Source organism: Urocitellus parryii, chromosome 8 (genome assembly GCF_045843805.1).
Source record: "Urocitellus parryii isolate mUroPar1 chromosome 8, mUroPar1.hap1, whole genome shotgun sequence".
Taxonomy (NCBI): domain Eukaryota; kingdom Metazoa; phylum Chordata; class Mammalia; order Rodentia; family Sciuridae; genus Urocitellus; species Urocitellus parryii.
Window position 1 is genome coordinate 54,624,323 of NC_135538.1, and position 26,824 is coordinate 54,651,146.

At 35.5% G+C, this 26,824-nt stretch overlaps 1 protein-coding gene and 1 pseudogene across 4 annotated transcripts in view; one reads left to right on the forward strand and one right to left on the reverse strand.

Moving 5' to 3' along the window:
- Pdss2 (decaprenyl diphosphate synthase subunit 2) overlaps positions 1-26,824 on the forward strand; it is a 268,265-nt gene that overhangs the window by 59,153 nt on the left and 182,288 nt on the right. The window lies entirely within an intron of this gene.
- Positions 22,406-22,879, reverse strand: LOC113183372 (succinate dehydrogenase [ubiquinone] cytochrome b small subunit, mitochondrial-like; annotated as a pseudogene).

The window sequence follows — 26,824 nt, forward strand, 5'->3', positions numbered from 1 at the left end:
AAATATAATTTGTCACCACCCTCAAACCTGTTTTATTGTCTTTTGAGTCTGAGTTTACCCTGTCTGTGTTGTATGGAATCCCCAGCACCAGAATAAAAAGTGGGGTTCCATTATAACCACATCAGTATTTGGTCTCCTGTGATCCCAGTGTTAACAAAACCAAAGTGATTTGTAGTAATATTTCCAGAATTCAGGGTGTATTTGATTACCACTAAGAAAATAATATGAAGTAGTAAACTCGCAAACAGAAATTATAAATATATGAGAACATGACCTACCATAAATAAAAGTAAACAGAAGTGTTAGCACCTCAGGAACCTGAGATACAGAAAAAAATGGAAGGGGCTGTAAAATACATGTTTAAAATAATTAAAGAGATAAAATAGGAATATTACCCAACAATAAAGAAAAGATACTATGAAAATGGCATAAGTCCAGCAAGTCTCCCTTAGGAGGAGTTCCCTACACTCTGTCATAAGCTGTGCACTATTGTGGCACTTAAAAACGCTTTGTTAATAGCATTTCATATTTTCCCCCAACTGATCTGTCTTGTACACATGGATTTGGTAGTAAGTGGGCTTTATTTTTTGTACTTAGGAGGCCTGTCACATAGTAGAACTTAAGCGATTGTCAGGCTTAATAAAGACTTCACAGTTCTGTACTAAACTGCAAAAAGCAAAAGTCAGTTCAAACATACCAGTTGAGGGGAACAAGTTTTTGTATCTAATATTAAGTAATAACATTGGCAGCAGTACTTAAGAGTATTAGCTGCCTTTATTTGCTATAATTGGTGATAATTTATAAAATGTTCACAGGACCCTCTCTTTAGAGGAGAACATCTTACTCATTTGCCTAAGGGGAAAGAGGTGTTTTCTTCTTGGTGTAAGTAGTAATCTGGACCTGGAAATGGAGCTGAGAGCCATGCTAGCACATTTACTTTTTTCTGTCATCCTGAGTTAGAAAAAGCAGTGAGTTTGAACCCCAGAATTATATCTTCTGTGCTTTAATGAACTGTGATCTCTATCAGAAAATAGTTAGGGGGATAATTCCCATCAGGCCTTTATGGAAACATTGGTAGCATGTAGCTTAGAAAGAAAATGATTGTTTATTTTCCTTTCTAGCTTTCATAATAACTTTATGTAGAAGTTACTGATGGAACTATTGAAGAAAAAATAAATAGACCCACCTTGAATTTCTATTGGAGCATGTAACAACACAAGCAACAGTTGGCAACAAGATAAGGCTACTAGCTGTCTCTAGATTTAGAATAATTCTAAAATGTAAATTTAACATGTCTTCCTGATAAGTAATTCTGATCATAATGATGTAAAAATATTACAGCAGATAAGATACATTTTTTTTCTTAAGCTCAACTCATTTTCTTAAGTTCTAATTCTTTAACCTTTTGAAAGCCATTTTCACTTTGCCTTGTAGACTAAGAAATTACACAGCATTACTCAATATACTTATAAAATGGACTACTAGATCTGTCAAGCAAAAATTAAGTATGTAGGTTTAGTTTTAGAATTCCCATAATTACCTAAATATATTAGGAAACAAAAGGGAGGCTTAGACTTTGTCAATTTGCATTCTGCTTTAAATTCACTTATTTGTTTAGAATCTAATCAGTTTTTTTTCCTCTTGCTAACATGGAAGGATTAATGGTTGGCATGAATTATGTTATGTTAATGTTATGTTTCTTTTTGCCCCCTAGCCTCTCCCTTAAGGCTAAATGGAGTTCCCATGAATTTTCCCTAAAAGCTATCTATCTAGAAATTCTTAAAATAGCTATACTACCTTTGTGATTCATTTGTTCTTATTGAACATGTTTCTTTAAACCACCAGTGTATAGTAGTTAAGGGAGAAACCAAGAGCCAGTATGGAAGAAAGAAAGAAAGCAAGCTGGTATTTGCAGACACCTTTGCATAATTACCTTGCCTTCAGCCCACCGTTTGTTGACTACCTTTTCAGACTTCCTGAGAGACTATGATGAGAAGTCTACAGCATCAGGAAATGGTAAATGGTTATTACTTTCTACTTAACTGAATCTTTGAGCATAGCATCTCTAATGTATTAATTGCTCATAGTGAATTAAAAAAAGATGTCTAGGTCCTTGGTTTGAATTTTGCCTTGGTTCAACTATAAGCAAGTTCTTATTCCTGATACCAGTTTTGTTTTGTTTTTCAAGTTAGGGGGAAAAATGCCTGTGAGAGTAGTTAGAAAGATTACATGAGAATAATGTATATTCTAGCATATGCCTGTATTAGAATAGGAAATCAATACATGTTAGGTCTCTTCTTGATAGATAGAACCTTTGACAGACTGTTTAGTTGATTTGTAAATAATTCCTTAAAGAACTAGCATTTAAGGTATCCTAGATACTAAAATGCTTTAAGAACCCTATGGAGTTTCCCTGGTCTCTAGGAATTTTCTGTGTCTCTTCATGATTACTAATTCTTACTCATGTATTTTTGCCAGTTTTACATTCCACAGGAATGTTTTCACTTTAAAGTGACATAATTCAGCATGCCACGAAGCATTTAGCATTTACTTTGAGAAAATCTATTCATCATTGTTTAGTAGATTACAAAGAAAACTTGAAATCAATCCATCAATTGATGTAAATGAAAACATGGGACCATATAACCTGCAGATAGCATCTCTGTCCTTTTATCATTGCTAAATTCAGTTTAAACTTAGACTTTTTCTTCTTATTATTAAGGAGTTAAAAAAGAAAATATAAAATATTCTATTTCCTTTTCCAATATACCTGAATTTTAAATATGCTGATCCTTTGGTAAAAACAAGTTGATATACTTCCCTAATATGAGTAACTGTTTTTTTTTTTTTTTTTTACTTATAAGTTAGGGGGAAAAATGCCTGTGAGAGTAATTAGAAAGATTACATGAGAATAATGTATATTCTAACATATGCTTTTAACTTTTAAAATGGGCTTTTCTTACTGATATTTTATAGGACTGTCTCATATTCAGTATACTTTTCTTTAGCTTCTAGTGATTGATATTTTCTTAAAGCATTTACTATAACTATATTTAAAGAGATAAAAAGGAGTGTTGCTCTGATTGTGACCTGGGAACCAGAGGCTCAGAGATACACAGATTTTCTTAGCTTCATTAAAAATGATCTTGCCCTATGCTACTTAACAGAAGGTGATAAAATAAATTATTCTACAGTTGTTATCTGTAAGTTTAGAATTGATGTTTGCTAAATGGGGAAAGAACAAAGCTGATACTTGAATATTCTGCATCATAATTAGAGAGGGAGAAATTAAAATTCTTTAATAAGTACTTCCTTATCTTTGAAATACACTCCAACTATGCTTAAATGGCAGACTCAAAATTCAGCCTTGTAAACCACACCATGCTATCTTTGGAGATTCTTTAATTTTGCAGATGTTATTGAATGCAAAGTTCCCAATGGAAACTGCAGATCAAGGAGCTTTGATGACATTCTTTGTGGAAATCAAAATCCGGTAGTGTATTTAGATCTTTGCATCGTCTTGTTTTCTTCAAACTGACATGACTTTTGAAGGTGATCTTGTGCAAATGATTTAATGAAGAGTTGCCGATGCTTTCACTGAAACATATTCTAATGATTGCTGATAAGTATTCTCTGGATTATTCAAGTCTTGTCAGTAATGTGTGCTAAAAATACCTGGACCTCAAGTTGATGCTGCTATAAAGTTTTAGCAAATCTGTAGAAACTCTTGAGCATTAACTAGAACTGTAACTATAGGTTACAAGGTGATGTTCTCAAAGGTCTCTCTTGTCCCTTCATCACTCCCTCTCTCTGGTGATTCTGATTTTCTGAAGTCTGGCTTAACACGATGCTTTCCAGTTCCATCCATTTTCCTGCAAATTATATAATTTCATTTTTATTTATGGCAAAATAAGATTCCACTGTGTGTGTGGCATATACACACAAATATTAAATTTTTTCGTGTATTTTTTTATCCATTCATCTGTTGACAAACAACTAAGCTGATTCCATAGTTTGGGTATTGTTGGTTGTGCTGTTATAAACATGCATGTTACTGCTATGGTATGCTGACTAGTTCCTTTGGATAAATGTTGAGGAATGATATAACTGAATCATATTGTGGTTTCATTTCTTCTTCAGAGGAACCTCCATACTGATTTCCGTAGTGGCTATTCTAATTTACATTCCTACTAATAATAGTTAAGAATTATTTTCCGGGCTGGGGATGTGGCTCAAGTGGTAGCGCGCTCGCCTGGCATGCGTGCGGCCCGGGTTCGATCCTCAGCACCACATACAAAGATGTTGTGTCTGCCGAAAACTAAAAAAAAAATAAATAAATATTAAAAAAAAGAATTATTTTCCCCTACATCCTCACCAGCACTTACTGTTATTTGTATTCTAAATGATAGACGTTCTAACTGGAATGAGATGAAAGCTCAGTGTAGTTTTGATTGGCATTTCCCTGATGGCAAAAGATGTTGAATAATTTTCAATGTTTGTTGGCCATTTATACTTATTTTGAGAAGTGTCTATTTAGTTGTTCATTTGCCCATTTATTGATTGGGCTGGTTTTTCTTTTCTTTTTTCTTTTTTTTTTTTTTTTTTTGTTTGGTAAGTTTTGGAGGTCTACATATATTTTGGATCTTCATCCTATGGGAAGAGTAGCTGGCAAAGATATTTTTCCATTCAGTAGCCTCTTGCTTCATGCTCTTGTTTACTTTGCTGTGCAGAAGCTTTCTAATTTGGTGCTATTCCATTGATTAAATCTTCGTATGATTTCCCTAGGTATAGGAGTCCTGGGAGAAAGTCATTGGTAGTGCCTATGTTTTAGACAGTTTCCCTGTGATTTCTTCCAGTAGTTGCCAAGTTTCTGGTTAAATTCCTAGGTCTTTGAACCATTTTGACTTGACTCTTGTGCAAGGTGAGAAATAAGGAACTAGGTTCATTCTTCTACATATGGATATCTAGTTTTCCTCGCACCATTTGTTAAAAGGCTGTTTTTTCTCCAATGAATGTTTTTGGCATCTTTGTCAAGAATCAGAAAACTGTATCTGTGTGGGTTTGTCTTTTTATCTTCTACTCAATTCCATTGGTTTTTGTTTCTGTTTTTATAGTGTTAGGCTGTTTTAGTTACTGTAGCTCTGGTGTAATTTGAAATTGTGTATTGTGGTGCCTCCAGTATTTTGGGTTTTGTTTTGTTGCTTAGAATTGCTTTGGCTATTCTAGGTCTTCTATTCTTCCATATGAATTTTAGGACTTTATTTATTTTTCTAGTTCTGGGAAGAATGTCATTGATATTTGATTGGGGTTGCATTGAATCTGTAGATTGCTTTTGGTAATATGATCCTTTTATTATATTAATTTTTGCCTACCCATAAACCTTGATGGTCTTTTCATCTTTAATCTTTCTTCTATTTCTTGTTTTTTTTATTAGTTGTTCAAAACATTACAAAGCTCATGACATATCATCTTTCATACATTTGATTCAAGTGGGTTATAAACTCCCATTTTTACCCCAAATACAAGTTGCAGAATCACATCGGTTACACATCCACATTTTTACATAATGGCATATTAGTGACTGTTGTATTCTGCTACCTTTCCTATCCCCTACTATCCCCCCTCCCCTTCCCTCTCATCTTCCCTCTCTACCCCATCTGCTGTAATTCAATTCTCTCCCTTGTTTTTTTTCCCCTTTCCCCTCACAAACTCTTATATGTAATTTTGTGTAATAATGAGGGTCTCCTTCCATTTCCATACAGTTTCCCTTCTCTCTCCCTTTCTCTCCCTGACTCGTCTCTGTTTAATGTTAATCTTTTCCTCATGCTCTTCCTCCCTGTTCTGTTCTTAGTCGCTCTCTTTATATCAAAGAAGACATTTGGCATTTGTTTTTTAAGGATTGGCTACCTTCACTTAGCATAATCTGCTCTAATGCCATCCATTTCCCTGCAAATTCTATGATTTTGTCGTTTTTCAGTGCTGCGTAATACTCCATTGTGTATAAATGCCACATTTTTTTTATCCATTCATCTATTGAAGGGCATCTAGGTTGATTCCAGAGTCTAGCTATTGTGAATTGTGCTGCTATGATCATTGATGTGGCAGTATCCCTATAGTATGCTCTTTTAAGGTCCTCAGGGAATAGACCGAGAAGGGTGATAGCTGGGTCAAATGGTGATTCCATTCCCAGCTTTCCCAGGAATCTCCATACTGCTTTCCATATTGGCCGCACCAATTTGCAGTCCCACCAGCAATGTACAAGTGTACCCTTTTCCCCACGTCCTCGCCAGCACTTATTGTTGTTTGACTTCATAATGGCTGCCAATCTTACTGGAGTGAGATGGTATCTTAGGGTGGTTTTGATTTGCATTTCTCTGACTGCTAGAGATGGTGAGCATTTTTTCATATACTTATTGATTGATTGTATGTCCTCCTCTGAGAAGTGTCCGTTCAGGTCCTTGGCCCATTTGTTGATAGGGTTATTTGTTATCTTATTGTTTAATTTTTTGAGTTCTTTGTATATTCTGGATATTAGGGCTCTATCTGAAGTGTGAGGAGTAAAAATTTGTTCCCAGGATGTAGGTTCCCTATTTACCTCTATTATTATTTCTCTTGCTGAGAAAAAACTTTTTAGTTTAAGTAAGTCCCATTTGTTTATTCTTGTATTTAACTCTTGGGCTATGGGTGTCCTATTATGGAATTTGGAGCCCGACCCCACAATATGTAGATTGGAGCCAACTTTTTCTTCTATCAGGCGCAGGGTCTCTGATTTGATATCAAGCTCTTTGATCTATTTTGAATTAACTTTTGTGCATGGCGAGAGAAAGGGGTTCAGCTTCATTTTGTTGCATATGGATTTCCAGTTTTTCCAGCACCATTTGTTGAAGATGCTATCCTTTCTCCATTGCATTCTTTTAACCCCTTTATCAAATATAAGAAAGTTGTAATTTTGTGGATTGGTCTCTGTGTCCTCTATTCTGTACCATTGGTCCACCTGCCTGTTTTGGTACCAGTACCATGCTGTTTTTGTTACTATTGCTCTGTAGTACAGTTTGAAATCTGGTATCGCTATACCTCCAGATTCACACATCCTGCTTAGAATTGCTTTTGCTATTCTGGGTCTTTTGTTTTTCCATATGAATTTCATGATAGCTTTATCTATTTCTATAAGAAATGCCGTTGGGATTTTGATTGGCATTGCGTTGAACCTGTAGAGAACTTTGGGTAATATCGCCATTTTGATGATGTTGGTTCTGCCTATCCATGAACAGGGTACATTTTTCCATCTTCTAAGATCTTCTTCTCTCTCTCTCTTTAGGGTTCTGTAGTTTTCATTGTATAAATCTTTCACCTCTTTTGTTAGATTGATTCCCAAGTATTTTATTTTTTTGAGGATATTGTGAATGGGGTGGTTTTCCTCATTTCCATTTCAGAAGTTTTGTCGCTGATATACAGGAATGCCTTTGATTTATGCGTGATTTTATATCCTGCCACTTTGCTGAATTCATTTATTAGTTCTAGTAGTTTCTTTGTAGACCCTTTTGGGTCTTCTAGGTATAGGATCATGTCAACCGCAAATAGTGATATTTTAAGTTCTTCTTTTCCTATTTTTATGCCTTTAATTTCTTTTGTCTGCCTAATTGCTCTGGCTAGTATTTCAAGGACTAAATCAAATAGAAGTGGTGAGAGAGGGCATCCCTGTCTTGTTCCAGATTTTAGCGGGAATGCCTTAAGTTTTTCTCCATTTAGAATGATGCTAGCCTGAGGCTTAGCATATATAGCTTTTACAATGTTGAGGTAAGTTCCTGTTATCCCTAGTTTTTCTAGTGTTTTGAACATAAAGGGATGCTGTACTTTGTTGAATGCTTTTTCTGCATCTATCGAGACGATCATATGGTTCTTATCTTTAAGTCTATTGATGTGGTGAATAACATTTTTTGATTTCCGTATATTGAACCAAATTTGCATCCCAGGGATGAATCCTACTTGATCATGGTGCACAATTTTTTTGATATGCTTTTGCATTCGATTCCCCAGGATTTTATTGAGAATTTTTGCATCTATGTTCATTAGAGATATTGGTCTGTAGTTTTCTTTCTTTGAAGTGTCTTTTTCTGGTTTCGGGATCAGGGTGATGTTGGCCTCATAGAATGAATTTGGAAGAGCTCCTTCTTTTTCTATTTCTTGAAATAGCTTGAAAAGTATTGGTATTAATTCTTCTTTGAAGGTTTTGTAAAACTCCGCTGTGTACCCATCCGATCCAGGGCTTTTCTTGGTTGGTAGTCTTTTGATGGCTTCTTCTATGTCTTCCTTTGTTATTGGTCTGTTTAAATTGTGTGTGTCTTCCTGACTCAATCTGGGCAGATCATATGACTTAAGAAATTTATCGGTATCTTCACTGTCTTCTATTTTATTAGAATCTGTATTTCTGTAGTGTCTGTTGTGATATTGCCTTTTTCATCCCGTATGTTAGTAATTTGAGTTTTCTCTCTTCTCTTCGTTAGCATGGCTAAGGGTCTGTCGATCTTATTTATTTTTTCAAAGAACCAACTTTTAGTTTTATCAATTTTTTCAATGTTTTTTTTTTGTTTCAATTTCGTTGATTTCCGCTCTGATTTTAATTATTTCTTGTCTTCTGCTATATTTGCTGTTGTTTTACTCTTCCTTTTCTAGGGTTTTGAGATGTAGTGTGAGTTCATTTATTTGTTGGTTTTCTCTTTTTTTTGAGGAATGAACTCCAGGAAATGAATTTCCCTCTTAAAACTGCTTTCATTGTGTCCCATAGATTCCGGTATGTTGTGTCTGAGTTGTCGTTTATCTCTAAGAATTTTTTGATTTCCTCCTTTATGTCTTCTGTAACCCATTGATCATTCAGTAACATTGTTTATTTTCCATGTGATGCAGGATTTTTCCTTCCTTCTTTTATCATTGATTTCCAGTTTCATTCCATTATGATCAGATATGGTGCATGGTATTATCTCCACACCTTTATATTTACTAAGAGTTGTCCTATGGCATAATATATGATCTATCTTTGAGTAAGATCCATGTGCTGCTGAGAAGAACGTATATCCACTTGATGATGGTTGATATATGCTATATATGTCGGTTAAGTCTAGGTTATTGATTGTGTCATTGAGTTCTATAGTTTCTTTATTCATCTTTTGTCTGGAGGATCTGTCTAATGGCGAGAGCGGTGTGTTGAAGTCACCCATAATTACTGTGTTGTGGTCTATTTGACTCTTGAACTTGAGGAGAGTTTGTTTTATGAACGTTGCCACACCATTGTTTGGTGCATACAAATTGATAATTGTTATGTCTTGTTGGTGGATGGTTCCTTTTAGCAGGATATAGTGTCCTTCTTTATCCCTTTTGATTAACTTAGGTTTGAAGTTGATTTTATTCAATATAAGTATGGCCACTCCTGCTTGCTTCCGAGGGCCATGTGAGTGGTATGATTTTTCCCAACCTTTTACCTTCAGCCTGTGTATGTCTTTTCCCATCATATGAGTCTCCTGAAGGCAGCATATTGTTGTATTTGTTTTTTTGATCCATGTTACTAGCTGTGTCTCTTGATTGGGGAGTTTAGTCCATTAACATTTAAGGTTACAATTGAAATATGATTTGTACTTTCCAGTCATGTTTATTTATTTATTTATTTTAGTTTGGCTAGTTTTTACTTTTTGGTTATTTTCCTCCCCCTTTACTGAGATACCTCCCGCTGTTAGTTTTGGGCACTATTTTTCCATTCCTCTTCTTGTAGAATTTTTCCCAAAATGCTTTGCAGTGCTGGTTTTCTTGCTGCGAATTCTTTTAGCTTTTGTTTATCGTGAAAGATTTGAACTTCATTGTCAAATCTGAAGCTTAATTTTGCTGGATACAGTATTCTTGGTTGGAATCCATTATTTTTCAGCGTTTGAAATACATTGTTCCAGGATCTTCTTGCTTTCAAAGTCTGTGATGAAAAATCAGTCGTTAACCTAATTGGTTTACCCCTGAATGTAATCTGCCTCTTTTCTCTCGTATGTTTTGATATTCTCTCCTTGTTCTCTATGTTGGCTGTCTTCATAATTATATGTCTTGGAGTTGGTCTATTACGGTTTTGGGTGTTTGTGGTCCTGTAGGCTTCCAGGATTTGGCAGTCCATTCCATCTTTCATCTCAGGGAAATTTTCTAGGATTATTTCATTTAATAAGTTGTCCATTCCTTTGGTTTGAACCTCTGTGCCTTCTTCTATCCCAATGACTCTCAAATTTGGTTTTTTTATGAGATCTCATATCTCTTGGATAGATTGCTCGTGAGATTTAAGCATCTTTTCTGTGTTGACTATATTCTTTTCAAGTTGATAAACTTTGTCTTCATTATCTGATGTTCTGACTTCTACTTGATGTAGTCTATTTGTAATATTCTCGTTAGAGTTTTTAATCTGGTTTATGGTTTCTTGCATTTCTCGGATTACTGTTTGGTTTTTTTTAAGATCTCTATCTCCTGGTAAAGCTCATTTTTTGCAGTTTGAATTTGTTTGTTTAGTTCGTTTTCAAAATATACTTTCAATGCTTGGACTTGTTGTCTCATGTCTTCTCTAATATTCCGTTCCATCTGAGTTAGGTATGCCTTGATTTCTTTCCCTGTCCATGTTTCTGATGCTTCTAGGTCCTCCTGTAGATTTAAGTTGTCCTGCATTATCTGTAATCCTTTTTTCCCTTGTTTTTTCATTTTGTTCACATTACTTTCCAGCTCTGTTTGACTGCATTGTAACTGCTTTCTCCTATACATTTGTTTTGGCTTTGTATATCTCTGTTGTCTCTCCTTTGTGGTGGGAGATTATGCCTAGAGATGTTGGGCTTCATTGTACTTTAGAGCTGATTCATTCAATTTGTAAAGGGCTTCCGGATTCAGAATGCATATAGTGATTTGTTGCTTGTTCTTAGGACTTTAGGTTAGGTGCTATGAAGGTATAAGGGTTAGTATGTCTTGGCTACTTTAGAAGGTTGCTCTACTGAAGGGGGATACTAACCGTCGATTGGATCAGGGTGTTGTTAGTAGCTAGGTATTTAGGAGCCCTATAGACGGCCTTGAAACATTCGCCTATTTGCATTTAGACAATTACACGTAATGGAGGACGTAATGCTTGGGATGAAAGTTGGGGGGAAGGGGAAGGAAGGTGCTCTTGAAAAGAAAGAAGGAGAGGGAGATAGACAGCATAGAGGAGAATGGAAAGAACAATAAAACTTGAAAGGGGAAAGAAAGAGGGAAAAGGGAGAGAAAAAATAAAATAAAATAAGTAATAAAATTAGGTCTTAGAGATCCATTTTCTTCTCTTCCCGTAGGCAGAGCTGTGCCCTCCGAGCTGAGTTTTGCCCTCAGTGTGTCGACAGCAATCCCTGTGAGGCGGCTCCTGGGAGTCTCTCAATCCTGTTGGTCCAGAGCCGTTTCACTTCTACGGCCCCTCCTCCCCTTCCTCCTGCCAGCCAGCCAGGTCCTGCTCACCAGAGGTGGTTCCCCAAGGATCTGGTTACACTTTCAGCCCCATTGTGTGCCCTATTTCCCGAACAACTGAGCACTCTCTCTGTCATTCATCTAAGCCCCAGTGCTGTGGAGCTGTGGTCTGGGAGTCAATAGTTTAATTTTTCCGGACCCCTTTGGTGGGCACGCCCTCGGAAGCTGGTGGCTAAGACCTTTGGTGTCGCCACTGGTGGTAATGAGAGTTGGGAGTCACGGATCCCCTCTGCTTCCCTCAGCCCCTACAATCACGACCACTCTGCTGGCGGTAGGAGGAGTTGGGGGTCTGGAGTGTCCTCTGTTTCCCTCTGCCCCTACCGTCACGCCCTCTCAGTTGGCGGTTGGGGGAGTTGGGGGTGGGGAGTCTTCTCTGCTTGCCTCCGCCCCTACAGTCACACTGGCATTAGGGGGAGTTGGGGGTCGGGAGTCCCTTGGCCCTTATGGTCACGCCCATGGAGAGATTTTTGAAGTTTCCTGGTTGTTTGTATCTGATGTGGGTGGGAGTCACACACTTGCTAAAGTAGATTCCGCTGGGAAGGAATCTCATTGGCCGAACTTTGGTGACTTCCCCTCTCTGCTATGGCGGGCCCCTGGCTCCTTGCCGGAGTGTCTGAAGGGAGGGGTGGGACTGGTTTGTCTCTGGTCTGACTCAATCTCTGGTTTTAGTTTCCGGTTCGCTATTTCATAAAGGCTTGGTTAGAGTCTCTTCACGTCGCCTCCTGAGCCGGCTGGAGGGGGAGCCGTTCGCTGTGCGGGCAGGGCCGTTTGCAGAGCCGGGAGGGCAGGGGCTGTTTGCCAGGCTGGGCAGGTGGCGGCTGGCGGGACTGGACCTGTGCACCGCGTGGCCGAGATTCACTCGACTGGGACAAACTGTGACCTCTAATAAACTTACTAATTCCCGGCAGGTCTCCTTTCAGCGGAATTTTGCTAGAAGTTCCTCAGCAGGTAGAGTCTAGGCGTATTAATGGGTCTTTCTGATCCCGTTAATGTGGAGATACTGAAAGTGCTGCTTCCTCGCCGGCCGCCATGTTGGGTTGCTACTCCTATTTCTTGTTTTAATGTTTTATTAGTTTTTCTTGTAGAGGTCTTATTTCTTAAGTTATTCTGAGGTTTTTTGTTTTTGTTTGGAATTGTTTTTCTGATTTCTTTCTCAGCATGTTTGCTATTTGTGTATAGAAAAGTTATTTTGAATATTAATTTTGCATCCTACTTCTTTACAAAATGTGTTTATCACATCTAGATGTCTTCTGTTAGAACTTTTATAGTCTTCTAAGTATAGGAGATTATATCATCTGCAAATAGGGATAATTTTACTTCTTCCTTTCCTATTTGTAACCCTTTTATTTCTTTCTCTTACTTAATTGCTTTGGCTAAAATTTTAGTACTATATTGAATTAAGAGTGGGGAGAATGGACATTCTTGTCTTGTTCCTGATTCTAGAGAAAATGCTTTCAGTTCTTTATCATTTAGCATGATGTTGGCTTTGGGCTTGTAATGCACAGCCATTTTTATGTTGAGGTAAGTTCCTTCTATCCCTATTTTTTTCCAGGATTTTTAACATGAAGGGATGTTGAATTTTTGTCTAAGGCTTTTTCTACATCTGTTAAGATGGTCTTGAGATTTTTGTTCTTAATTCTATTTATTTGGTGTATTATATTTATTGATTTGTGAACATTAAACCATCCTTGCATCCCTGGGATGAATCCAAATTGATCATGATATTTGATCTTTTTGATATGTTGTCAAATTTGATTTACAAGTATTTTGTTAAAGATTTTTGCATCTATGATCATCAAGAATGTTGGTCTACAATTTTCTTTTCTTGCTGTGTCCTTATCCAGCTTTGTTATCAGTGTGATACTAGCTTAATAGAATTAAGAGATCTTACTTGAGATTTTCTGATTTTTCCATGTCGGCACTCACAGCTATAGACTTTCTTCTTAGAACTGCCTTCATTGTGTCCCATAGGTTCTTTTAGGTTGTATTCCTATTCTCATTTGATTCAAAATTTTGTAATTTATCCCCTGATTTCTTTGATGACCCACTCATTATTCAGAAGTGTATTATTAAATCTCAGTGTGCTTGTGTAGTTTTCATAATTCTCCTTGCTGTTGATTTCTAATTTCATTCCATTATAATTTCATTCTGATTCCTTGCATCTTATCAGTAATACAATGAATTTTATATATTGATCATATATCCTGAGACCTTGCTAAATTCACATATTCTATATGTATATTGTTAAGTCCTGAAGAATTTTCTACATAGATGATCAGCCTCAAATAAAAACAATTTTTTCTTTTTCCCTTTTCAATCTGTATACCTTTAATATTTTATTGCACTAGCAATAAACCTTCAGTGCAATGTTGGACGGAAGTGTCAGGAACTGGCATCTTTACCTTGCTCCCAGTCTTAGGTAGATTTCTCATAGATGTTGCTTATTAGGTTAAGGTCCTTTTGTTTCTCATATAGTGAGAGTTTTTATTGTGGTACTGGATTTGTTAAGTGATTTTGTATATCTTTTGAAATGGTGATGTTTTGTCTTTTATCCTTTTAATTTAGACATTGTATTTATTGATTTTTTAGTGTTAAACTGCATTCATTGGATGAGTCTCACTTAGTCACAGTGTATATAAGCCTTTTTTGTTATGTTGCTGGATTAAGTTTGCTAATATTTTATTGAGGATTTTCCTGACATTTATGAAGGAGAGAAATGTGTTTTCTTGTGATGTCTTCGTCTTTGGTGTTAGGGTAGTAACTAACATCATAGAATGAGTTGAAAAGTTTCTATTTTCTGAGTTTGTAGAGAAACCATATTTCTTTAAAAAATATCTGATGATACTTGCCAAAAAATTCTTTCTAGACTGGTCTTTCCTATGTGAGTAGGTTTTTAATTAATAATTTAGCTTATTTATTATAGGTCTATTTATATTTTCTATGTCTTGTCGAATTGGTTTTGGAAATTTGTGACACTATAGGAATTTGACCATTTTATCCATATTCATTTGTTGGAATAAGAATGTTCTTAATATTCCCATATAGTCCTTTTAATTCCTATAGATTCTGTACTGATGTCTTCTCTTTCATTTATGAATTTGGTTTCTTCTGTCTTATTTTTCTTAGTTTTTTTTAGTCTAGCTAAGGACTTGTAAGTTTTATTGATCTTTTAAAATAGCCACTATATGGTTGCATTGATTTTTCTTTATTGTTTCTGTTTCCTACTTCATTGATGTTCATTCTAAACTTTATTTTCTGTTTTCTTAGGGTTTAGTTTGCTATTCCTGTCTAGTTTCTTAAGGTGGAGCTTATCAATTTAAGACTTTCCTGATTACAAGCTGTAAATTTCCCTCTAAATATTTATTTACTTACATCCTATAAATTTTAGTATGTTCTCATTTTCATTCAGCTTAAAATATTTTTAAATGTTTCTGTCTTACCCCTTTCATTCCTGGGCTATTTAGAAGTATGTTGTTTAATTTCTGAATATTTGATTTTTCCCCACATTTCTTTCTATTTGAGAAAGCCTTAATTCTATTGTAGTCAGAGAATATGAATTTATGATTTCAGGTTTTTTAAAATTGGTGGAGACTTGTTTTGTGGACCAGAATGTATAAAATATTCATGTATACTTGAATGTGTGTTTTGTATTCATTGTGCACGACAGTCTATAAATATCAGGTATATCAAGTTGGTTGATAATGATATCTATTAAAATCTTCTGTATCCTTGTTCAAAATGGAGTATTGAAATTCCACATATTATTACTGAATTGCCTATTGTTCATCTCCAGATTTTCCATTTGGTTCTTAAAAAAAATAATTTCTATACTTTAACAAGATTCTGTATTCCCTGAGTTATTTAATTTTTTAAACATTATTTTCTTTACTTTTTTAAAGCTTATTTATAATACCTAGTTTGAAGTCTGCTAAATACAATATCTTAAAGACACTTGGAAATAGTTCCTAAAGACTGCTTTCTCATGAATCACATATTCGTGTTTCTTGCATGCCTCATTAGCTGTGTATGGAATGCTGGACATTTACGTGATAATGTATTTTAGTAACTTCAGTTTCTGACTTGTCCCTTCCATTGGTAATCTTGGTGATTGCTGCTTCTTGTTTTGTAACTTGCCTGGACTAAACCTTTAAAGTTTGTATCCTGTGTGATGTGACATGCAGCTGCAATATCTGTGTGCTTTTTTTTTTTTTTTTGGTGTTGGTGGGGGTAAGTCTGGCTTCCTAGCAGTTGCTCCTTCATCTGTAGAACTTAGTTATCAGCTAAAGATTGGTCAGAAGCTATGCTGAAACATCTTGAGCCAATAAAGCTTCCAGTCTCTCCTTATGAATCTGTGTGTGAAATGGAGAGCACATTCAAATTTCAGGCTGTTCTGGCCTTTATTTTCTATTGTTTCCTCTTATGTCTTACCTGCACACAACTGCAAGCTACATCACCCAGGGATATTTGAGCTTTCTCTGCTCTCTGTGAAAGGCACACAGCCTTTGGTCAACTCTAAATATATAGGTTCAGGCCTCTCCAGCTGCTGGAACTCCCTGTTAAATTCCTGACTAGTCTGTTAGTATGTTCTTTGCCCCAATCAGGTTTACTTATTCAGGCTTTTGGAGCCTCAATCCATCTCTGTTTACTTGCTAGAGATCATTATTTAACTATCAGTGCTCCAGATCAAATGAGCCCTGCCTTGGCAGAGGTGACAAAGCTGCTTGTTTTCACAGCCCATCCTGCTCTGACTGCACTACTACTCTTAGCAGAGCTCAGGGATGGAGGTGGGCACAGCTCTGGCAACAGCATCATAGACTCCTGCTGTTCATTTGTTTTTGGTGGTGTTGAGGATTAAACCCATGGCCTTGGGCATTTTAGGCAAGTACTCTGCCAACTGAGCTACATCCCCAGGTCTCACACGGCTCTTATCTAAAGTTGTATGGTTTTCATGAAATGTATGCTCTTGATTGAATTACTTGGTTCTAAAATTATTGCCCTTGACGGTTTTGTCCAGCGTAATGGTCACTTTTGAGGGGGGGTTGTCAACCAGCTCATTTCATCATAATAATAGTTGGAATCCTCTATACATATGTTTTAAGGCACCAGTGATTTGGGTTGTGTTACATGTGTGATGCTATGTCTTATATTATTATCGTATGACCATATTTTTATAATTAAATTCTTGATTGATTAGTCTTTGGGGAGGATTTCCATTGTGTAGAAATATAGATGATTTGGTACTTAAGTGAAATAATAGTTTAGAGAAAAGACATTTATAAAGTCAAATAGAAAATGTCAACCCTAAAGGTTTTCTTGAAACACAAATTAAAAATGAAATGGGGGCTGGGGTTGTGGCTCAGCAGTAGAACACTCGCCTAACATGTGCGAGGCCCTGGCTTCAATCCTCAACACCACATAAAAATAGATAAATAAAATAAAGGTATTGTGTCCAAATACAACTAAAAAATAAATATTTTTTTAAATAAATATTTTAAAAAATGAAATGGACCAGAGAACACCAATTATTTCACTACTGTTTTTTTTTCTATAGCTTGGAGCAGCACATCGCTTGTTGCATTTAAAGAATTCTTTATTAAATTAGTAATAATTCAATAATAATTAGATCATTCCTTTACTAAATTACAGACCTTATTGAAATACCCACAATAAGTGCTTAGAATGCAGGATACTAATTTGTTTTCTTTGCAATTTTTTTTAAGTTGTTGTAGAACCTTTATTTTATTTATATGCTGTGCTGAGAATTGAACCCAGTGCCTCACACATGCTAGGCAAGTGCTCTACCACTGAGCCACAACCCCAGCCCCTAATTTGTTTTTTACATATTTGAAATTTTTATTGTCATTTATATTATGTTTACCTTCAATATTTAGAATTATTCAAGGAATGTAAAAAGATTTTGAGTTTATTAGTAACAGGTTTAATATCATTTGTCAGATTGGTATGTTTACTTTCTAAAAATGAGAACGTGGTTTAAAATGTGAAGCACCAGTTTGTTAAAATTTTAATTTTTCACAGTGAAAGTTTTCCAAATAGGATTTGGATATTTATCATACATCATGAATATTATAATATATGTAAAGTATAGCATTAAATGTAAAATAGTCTGGCACTGCAGTTTTCCCAACTAAAAATAAGTTGTCCTCAATATGAATCAGATATCTCTATACCTCTAACACTGTAAATTAAATTTTCACGTAGTGTAAAATTCTGTTTCTGTTAAAGGAAATACTGCCCAGGATGTAAATTTAGATATAGTAAGTTATGTCCAAATTTCTAATGTTGGAGATATCACTATACTAGTCAAAACAAAACAGTATTAACAGAACTTTTCAGACTGTAGGCATCCTTTTGTAAAAACAGACTGACCATTCTCTTATATAATGTTGAAGAAACAAAAGTTTGTTGAGTATGAAAACTTGAGACCAATTGGTAATTTTTTAAGTGAAGTTAGAATCAAAATTAGCCTGATCCTCTTGGTGGTTATGATTCTCAAATTCATCCACTGTTCTGTTTTCTTTCTTTTCAGTGCAGAGCCCATAGGTTCCTCTTGGAAGCATAGAGGGAACTGATGGCAGGCCTATCTCACAAATGATCCCACTAGTGGGCCTGATTCTTTTTAAATTAGATCCTAAGCTAAGCCAACTCACGTTTAGTCACTGAGTCGCAAACATTTCCTGTCCATCTTTCTTTCTTGATGTCTTCTTCTACAGTACTTTCCACATGCACAGTGCCCCACATTTCAATGAGGCATTGCCAATAATGAATAGTTGTTCAGAGTTTTGTGCTTTCACAGGTGAAAAAGGTGCCTGAGACAGAGAAAGCCAGTTTTTCCCCTTTATATATTATGTAGATCCAGTGTTCACTTGCCACCTTTGTTATTTGGCCCTTGAGCTAACATTTTAGCACTCTCCAGTATAATAAACCTTCAGTATTTTTGAGACCTTTGGAAAGTATGAAATTTATAACAGGATTTTTTTTTGCCCATAAAATTCATATACAGAGGATAAAAACAAAACTGTATTGTTTTAATACTTAGTCTTAGGCCTTTGAATAGGTTAAACATGAACTAATTAAAGGTCTTATTCCTAGACACCAGCTGGAATTGTAGTTCTATGAAATTTGTGCATAAGAAAATGGCAAGTTATATTTTGAAAGATTTGGAGAAGTAGTACTAAGGGTTCTTTGGGGGAAGGAGGAGCAGTTTCTAATTTGACAAGTCTTAATATTAAAAAGATACTTATTTCTCATTAGGAATATGAACTCATTTTCCTCATTTCATATTTCTTTGGAATTTTTAGCAGTTAGTGACAAAAAACTATAAAATCAAAACCAGAGCTACATCATGACATTGAATATGTGATTTTATTTCTCTACTCATTTATTCTAATGTTCATAGTCTTATATCTGAAGCTATTTAAAAGAACACTAAAACTCCCAATTTTCTTTGCCTCTGGACAATATTTAATATGTATCATTAATCTGAAAATCAACTTAAATTATAGTGGTCTGCCTTATCTAGTGATTTCTAACCAAGGTGATTATGCCTTCCTAGGGATATTGGCAATGTCTGTAGACATTTTTGGTTGTTAGAACTAGAGGATGCTACTGGTGTCTAGAGGTTAGGGATCTTATTAAATAGCCTACAGTATATAACCCCTCATAACAGATTGGTACCATTAAAAATACTACTGTAGTTTTAAGCATCACGATTCTTACCCCTTCATGTTTAAAACACTAGAAAAACTAGGCATAGTAGGAACATACCTCAACATTGTAAAAGCTATCTATGCTAATCCCAAGGCCAACATTATTCTAAATGGAGAAAAATTGAAAGCATTCCCTCTAAAAACTGGAAAAAGACAGGGGATGTCCTCTTTTACCACTTTTATTCAACATAGTCCTTGAAACTCTAGCCAGAGCGGTCAGACAGATGAAAGAAATTAAAGGGATACGAATAGGAAAAAGAAAAACTATCATTATTTTCCGATGACATGATTCTATATTTAGAAGATCCAAAAAAATTCCACCTGAAGACTTCTAGAACGAATAGATGAATTCAGCAAAATAGCAGGATATAAAATTAACACCCATAAATCAGATGCATTTCTATACATCACATATAGCACTAATCTCCAGGATATGTAAAGAACTCAAAAAACTTAACACCAAGAAAACCAAATCACTCAATCAACAAATGGCAAGGAACTAAACAGACATTTCACAGAAGAAGAAATACAATCGATCAAAAAACATCTGAAAAAAATGTTCATCATCTCTAGCAATTAGAGAAATGCAAATCAAAACTGCCCTAAGATTTCATCTCACTTTAGTCAGATGGCAATTATCATGAATAGAAGCAATTATAAGTGTTGACAAGAATGTAGAGGAAAAGGTACACTTATATATAGCTGGTGGGACTGCAATTTGGTGCAACTATTATGGAAAACGGTATGGAGAGTCCTCAGAAAACTTGGAATGAAACCACCAATTGACCCAGTTATCCCACTCCTTGGTTTATATCCAAAGGACTTGATAAAATCAGCATACTATAGTGACACAGCTACATCAATGTTTATAGCAACTCAATTCACAATAGCTAAACTATGGAACCAACCTGGATGCCCTTCAACAGATGAATGGATAAAGAAAATGTGGTACATATACACAATAGAATATTGTTCAGCCTTAAAGAAGAATGAAATGATGACATTTGGTGGTAAACGGATGGAACTAGAGAATATCATGCTAAGAAAAGGAAGCCAATCCCCCAAAATAAAAAACCAAAATTTTTCTGTAATAAGCAGATGCTGATCCATATTTGGGGGTGGAAGGATAGGCAAGAATGAAGGAACTTTGGATTGTGCAGTGAGGAGTGAGGGCAGGGGCTGTGGGGATGGGAAGGATGGTAGAATGAGACAGACATTATTACCCTGTATACATGTATGATTACACTACTGGTGTGACTCTGCACCATGTACAGCCAGAGGAATGAGAAGTTGTGCTCCATTTGTGTACAATGTGTCAAAATGCATTTTACTGTCATATATAACTAATTAGAACAAATTTTAAAAATTAAAAAAATAAAAATAATTACCCCTCTCCCCCAAAAGAGTCATGAATCTCAACAATTTCAATTTTTAAAAAATATTTTTTAAATTGTAGATGGACACAATGCCTTATTTATTTATTTATTTTTATATGGTGCTGAGGATCAAACCCAGTTCCTCACACATGCCAGACAAGTACTCTACCATTGAGCCACAAGCCTAGCCCCATCAATTTCAATTTTTTGATTGTTTTTATTTCTACAGTGACTTTTCCTAGATACCTATAGAAATAAATCATGTTGTGCCATCTTTAATCTCTTTAGTGTGGCACAAAGAACATAATCATTTAATACTTCTGAATTAGGTAGGAAAAATATCATTGTCTGAATATCATGTAAGTAAATAAGCCAAATTAAAAACAGAACAACTAGACATGGGTAAATCCACATCTGAAATAGCATCAACAACAATTTACCCACTGAATTTTCACATTATTCTTGGATGATAGATAGTATTATACTGACTTTTTAAAATATCTCCTCTTTAGCAATTCCCACCATGGGAAAATAATTTATTATTTATAGTTTTATATTTGCGGATAGATTATTTTAGGGACAAGTAAAACACATTTGAGGATTAAGTCTGTTTGGAATTTGAATATTCTGAAACATCTACAAGAAAGATCTTCCCTTACTGGAACTTCTCTAAATTCAGAAGCTCTCCAAGCTTCCCTTCCTAGGATTTAGAAATCTGTAATCTGAGATTTCAATATCTCCTAATTTTAAAATTTCTCTATGATATGTAACCATTAGTATCTGATATCAACTGAACAGACAGGAAAGTTTCCAAAAATTAAATACTAATTTTCTGCAAAGTCTTTACTCATGAATTAACAGTCATTCCCTTTGTTAATTATTCCCAAGACAAATACAGAAGTATGATCATATATGGATACTAATTAAATTGAATTTTCTTTAAAAGATTGACAAATTAAAAGGCAAAAGCTGATATATGAAGTTTTTTTCATTGTTTTTTTTGGGGGGTGATACTGGGGATTGAACTCAGGGTCACTCAACCACTGAACCACATCCCCAGCCCTATTTTAAAAAATTATTTATTTATTCTAATTTGTTATACATGACAGCAAAATGCATTTCTCATAGTAGACACAGAGCACAATTTTTCATGTTGCTGGTTGTACAGAAGGTAGAGTCACCCCATTTGTGTCTTCAAACATATATTTAGGGTAATGATGTCCATTTCATCCCACTGTCCTTCCTATCCCTTTGCCCCCTCCCTTCCCCTACCTCCCCTTTGCCCTATTCTAAAGTTCCTCCATTCGTACCATGTCCTCCCCCATCCCCATTATGGATCAGCATCTACATATCAGAGAAAACATTCTGCATTTGGTTTTTGGGGGATCCCAGTCCTATTTTATATTTTTTTTAGAGACAGGGTCTCACTGAGTTGTTCAGGGCCTCTCTCGCTGTTGCTGAGGTTGGCTTTGAACTTGTGATCCTCCTGTCTCAGCCTCCCCAACCACTGGGATCACAATCATGAGTCACCGTGCCAGGATTGAAGTTTAAATATACTATGAATCTTATGAGCTAGGGAACAACCATTAACTCATCAGAATACAGAACTTGTTCTCATAATTTCTTGGATACACTTCCTCTCAAACCTTTTCCATAATGAAATTGCAAAATAACCATGTGATTAGAAGATTTTTCGACTGGTGGACTTACCTGTTACTTCTTTTCTTACTGTGAAATGAATGGCATGACAGAGCAGAGGCAAGGAGGCATATAATGAGTTCTTAAAGGATTGAGTCAAAAAGGTCAGAGTTTCCACAGCATGGTGACAGCTTTGCAGATGCTCACATCAGGATAGCTGAAATAACAAAGACCAGCAAAGATTAAAGCTGAGAGTACCAAAAGGCCTGCTTTGGCAGCTTTCTGCAATGCATCCCCATGAACATAGTAACAACTTATCCAAGGCCCCAGTGACTAGGGAGAGTGAAGACTATAGCCCGGAAATAGTACATTGCAGAGTAATGATTGAAATGCCCCTGAAGTAGGCCCAAAAGCTGAACACAGACAACCCTTTTGCTAGTCCAATGGAGAGATGCAGCCTTGGAATCAGAATGGCAGGTTGGTAACAGGTGAATGTACTGTGTGTTCTACACCATCCTGGGATAGGTTGGTCCTGGAGAAATGGCAAGACAGGAGCATTCTGACCATTGGAGTTTGATGGAATAGAACTTGGCCTCCCTGAGCACCACAGAGGACACTCAGTCTCAAGAGAACTGCCATCTTGCTTTTGAGCCTATTGTGCTGATTTTATAGTATAGTAGTATTTTGACAGTTTTTGTGATCAAAATATTGCTGTGTTTACCATAGCCAAATTACTTAGCTTCATGATACCTTGTTATTTTTTTTAAATATTTGTATTTGTTCTTTTTAGTTATTTGTGACAGAATGTATTTTTGACATATTATATATATACATACATGGAGTATAAATTCCCATTCTTGTGGTTGTATATAATATGGAGTTACATTGGTCATGTATTCATATATGAACATTGGAAAGTTATGTCAGATTCATTCTACTGTCTTTCCTATTCTCATCTCCTCTCCCTTCCCTTCATACCTTGTTATTTTGTTTAAAAAAAATATGTGTGTGTATATGTATGTATTAGAGGCTGAGGATGTAGCTCAGTGGTACAATAATCGTCTAGCATATATGAGGTTCTGGGTTCAAACCCCAGCACTACAAAAAAAAAAAAAAGCCACAGGGCTAGATTGCCCCTGCTGCACTTCCGATTTTAACATAGCTTTTAGTAAGATGTAGAGATTCCTCAAATTGCTCATTTAGCTTCTTAGTCATTGTTCACAGACGAGACAGTAAAAAAATTAGAAGTTAACTACTGCCACTCAGGCTTTTCAAAATAAGTAGTATAATATGTGGTGAAATGAACCAGATTTAGGGCAGGAAGTTGATGTGCATCTGATACCCTCCCCTGCTTTTTTAAAAGATGGATACTTGTTTATATCATTGTTTAAATTTGAATAAGAATTCAGTTCTTAGTAAATAACGCTTGTTTAATTTTATCAAGACAGAAGACTGTTCATTTATTTTTGCATTCAAATGGAGTTTAATATGAAGGTCTTCATTTTGGGACTTAGGGAATGTTGTACATAAACTTCAGTGTCCTGTGATCAGGACCATAGAAAAATACCTTTGTATTAAATTACACTCTGCAAAGCTAGGCATTGTTTTCACATGCTAATAGATGGACTTTAAATTTGTATTTATTTTTAATCTGTTGCCTAGTATTAAAATAAATTTGGATACCAGCAGCTCGTAATAGTTAATAGCCTATATAAATGAGTCCCAAGACACCTGTTCCTTTATTGTTAATGAATCCCAATTATATGTGCAGGAAGAGAAGAGTTCCTGTTGATTCTTTGTCCTAGCACATCTCCCTGTCTCCTGTGTGCATATTTAAATGACATTAAGAAATGTTGTTTCCTCTTGTTTTCTGTCATCTCTAGAATTCTGCCAGACACACTTAGTCTCTTTAATAGGTTGTTTGTTCCTAAATGCATTAGGGTGGTATTTTTCCTGTTTTGTGTGTTTTGATTTTTTTTTTTTAGAATTCAACCTCAATCATGTTTTATTATGGGATTTGATGTAAAATTATTGTGAGTTAATAGCACCAGATACACAAATAGCCAAATAAAGTTTCTCAAGGAAAGAATAAATGACTTATGGAAATTTTAGTAGTCTGTGGAAATGTAAGAAAACAAACAAATGTAGAAATCAATTCCAAGGTCATTGTATGGTCATGGTTTATCCTCTGAGATTACTTAATTGTACCTCTTTGTATTTTCCATCACTGACAATTTGGAGAGTTTGTAATTATTTTTTTTCCTATTTACTATTTCATATCAAGCAAATAAGTCAGTGGTCTTTTCGTAAGTAAATTGAAAGGACAAAGCCATATAGTTAAAGAACTATTATCACAATCTACCAGATAGTAGTTACTTTTCTATATGTAGAATTTTGTTATAGCTTGAAATAATGTTTGTGATCTATGTCATTGATGTCTATTCATTTTAGGGGACAGCATATTAATAGGTTTTTAAAACATGTTTAGTAGGAGTGCTATAGAAGAATGTAGGTGTCCTTTTTATCTTTGGAGTATTCCCTTCTCCCAAACCTGAATTTTCATTTCATTGCTGTTGATGATAGTTTAAAGGTCATTCTTTTAATAGGTTGTTTGTTCCTAAATGCATTAGGATGGTATGATATCTGTGATTATGATATCATAGTATGATATAAGACTATGATATCTGTGAAATAATAAGTGAGAATTATACTGCTGATCATTTCAGTCAGTTCTTCAGAATCTTTTAAGTGTCTGGAAACCCCAGCAGCATTTATTTTGTTTAGTGTGCAGAATATATCATAACCAGCTGACATACTATGAGTGCATCCTGAAAGGAATGAAAATAAATTACTATTCACAAATCTTCTTGGCAGTGACAATATTGCTAACAGGAACATTACCATTTGGAATAGTCCAGGGGGAAAGTTCTTTCACATCTCTGTACTATATTTTGTTGAACCCTTTTATAATTTTTTTTATCATACCGAATAATTCAGCATAACAATATCTGTTTCTTCAGTCTTATGCCTCTCTCTAATGAAACACTGAATGCTGTGTCCTGTAGAGTTGGAGCGGTGATTTGCAATCCCTTGCTCATTAGGGGTAAAGAGAAACATGGGCCACAGTCTCGGGTGTTTTGTTTTTTGTTTTGTTTTGTTTTGTTTTTAAACCATGGCAGCATCTTAGAATTATCTGAGGAACCTTTCCTCTGCCTGTGCTGGGGATTGAACCCAGGGCCTCGTGCATTCTAGGCAGGGACCTACCACTGAGCTACATCCCCAGCTCCTGAAGGGTATTTTTAAAATACACGTGCTTGGGCCCTACCACCAGAGATTCTGGCTAAACTGGCATAAGTTGGGAATGTATTGTTATATTTACTGGTCTTTGAGTGGTTCTGTTTTGCTGAGAACCACTCTTAGATGGGCACCTCTTAGAAGAAGTTAAGCTAAACAAGAGCAATTAGTTTCTAAATAGTGTTCCATACTGAGAGTTCCACAGGAGGCGGCAAACTGAAGACCCTGTGAAAAGGGCTTCTAGTTTTCAGCCACTGAGGCAGTGATCACTCACTGGAGGTAGGCATGATTGTTGGGTGGATGAGCTCGAGGATGGGAGATGGTGTAGCCCCACATGAAAAAGGAGATGCTTTCCTAGGCTTTAATAATTTCTAAATTTACATTATGGCATAGTAGTTTATCTAGGATAATTTAGAAAACATTTTCCCTTTTCCGAGTCAAATGTAAACAGTATCTAAATGAAATCTTTTAATTGAAAAAAAATTTTTTTAGTTGAGCCATAATATATGTCCCATCATCTAAATTTACTTTTATAAATATACGTACTTCTTTTCTGAATTGTCAACAGGGATTGTCCTGAACCGTGAAATACCTCACTTCTAATGAACTTAATTTTGTGTAAGAAGTATAGGAAGAATGTATAAGTGGTACAAATCAGCAAATTTAAAGATAGATACCTGAGTAGAACTTTAAAGGAGGGAGAATTTCAAAGTACAATTTACCAGGGGCTGGGGGTATGACTCAGTGGTAGAGTGCCCATCTAGCATGTGCGGGGTGCTAGGCTTGATCCTCAGCACCACATAAAAATAAATAAAGGCATTGTGTCCAACTACAACTTTAAAAAAAAACCAAAATATTAAAAGTACTATTTACCAAATATTGTAATTGTATTAAAAATGGCTATTTATATAATTAAAAATAATCAATATTGTACTGAATTTTTCAAAGGTAAGCATTCTTCAACCTTGCTTGGAAAATACAAGGCCTCTCAACTGAGCTTAATAAGGTTTCCTGGTGCCCTGGTGGAGCCTTAGATTCATGGCTAGTTCCTTGGAACTGATTTCCTTATTGATACAGGGTCACTGCTTATAATGGGTTGATAATACATGCAGAAATTGCCTGTTCAAACTTTTACTACAAGATTAATCACATTTGTAGTTTTTTGGCTGCTTTGGTTTTCTAATAAGTAGTACCTAGCAACTTACCACGGTGGAATTCAGAACACCTGTATTTTTAAAAGCCACTGCTATATACATGGAATGGAATCTGATTTTTAAACAGTTTACAATT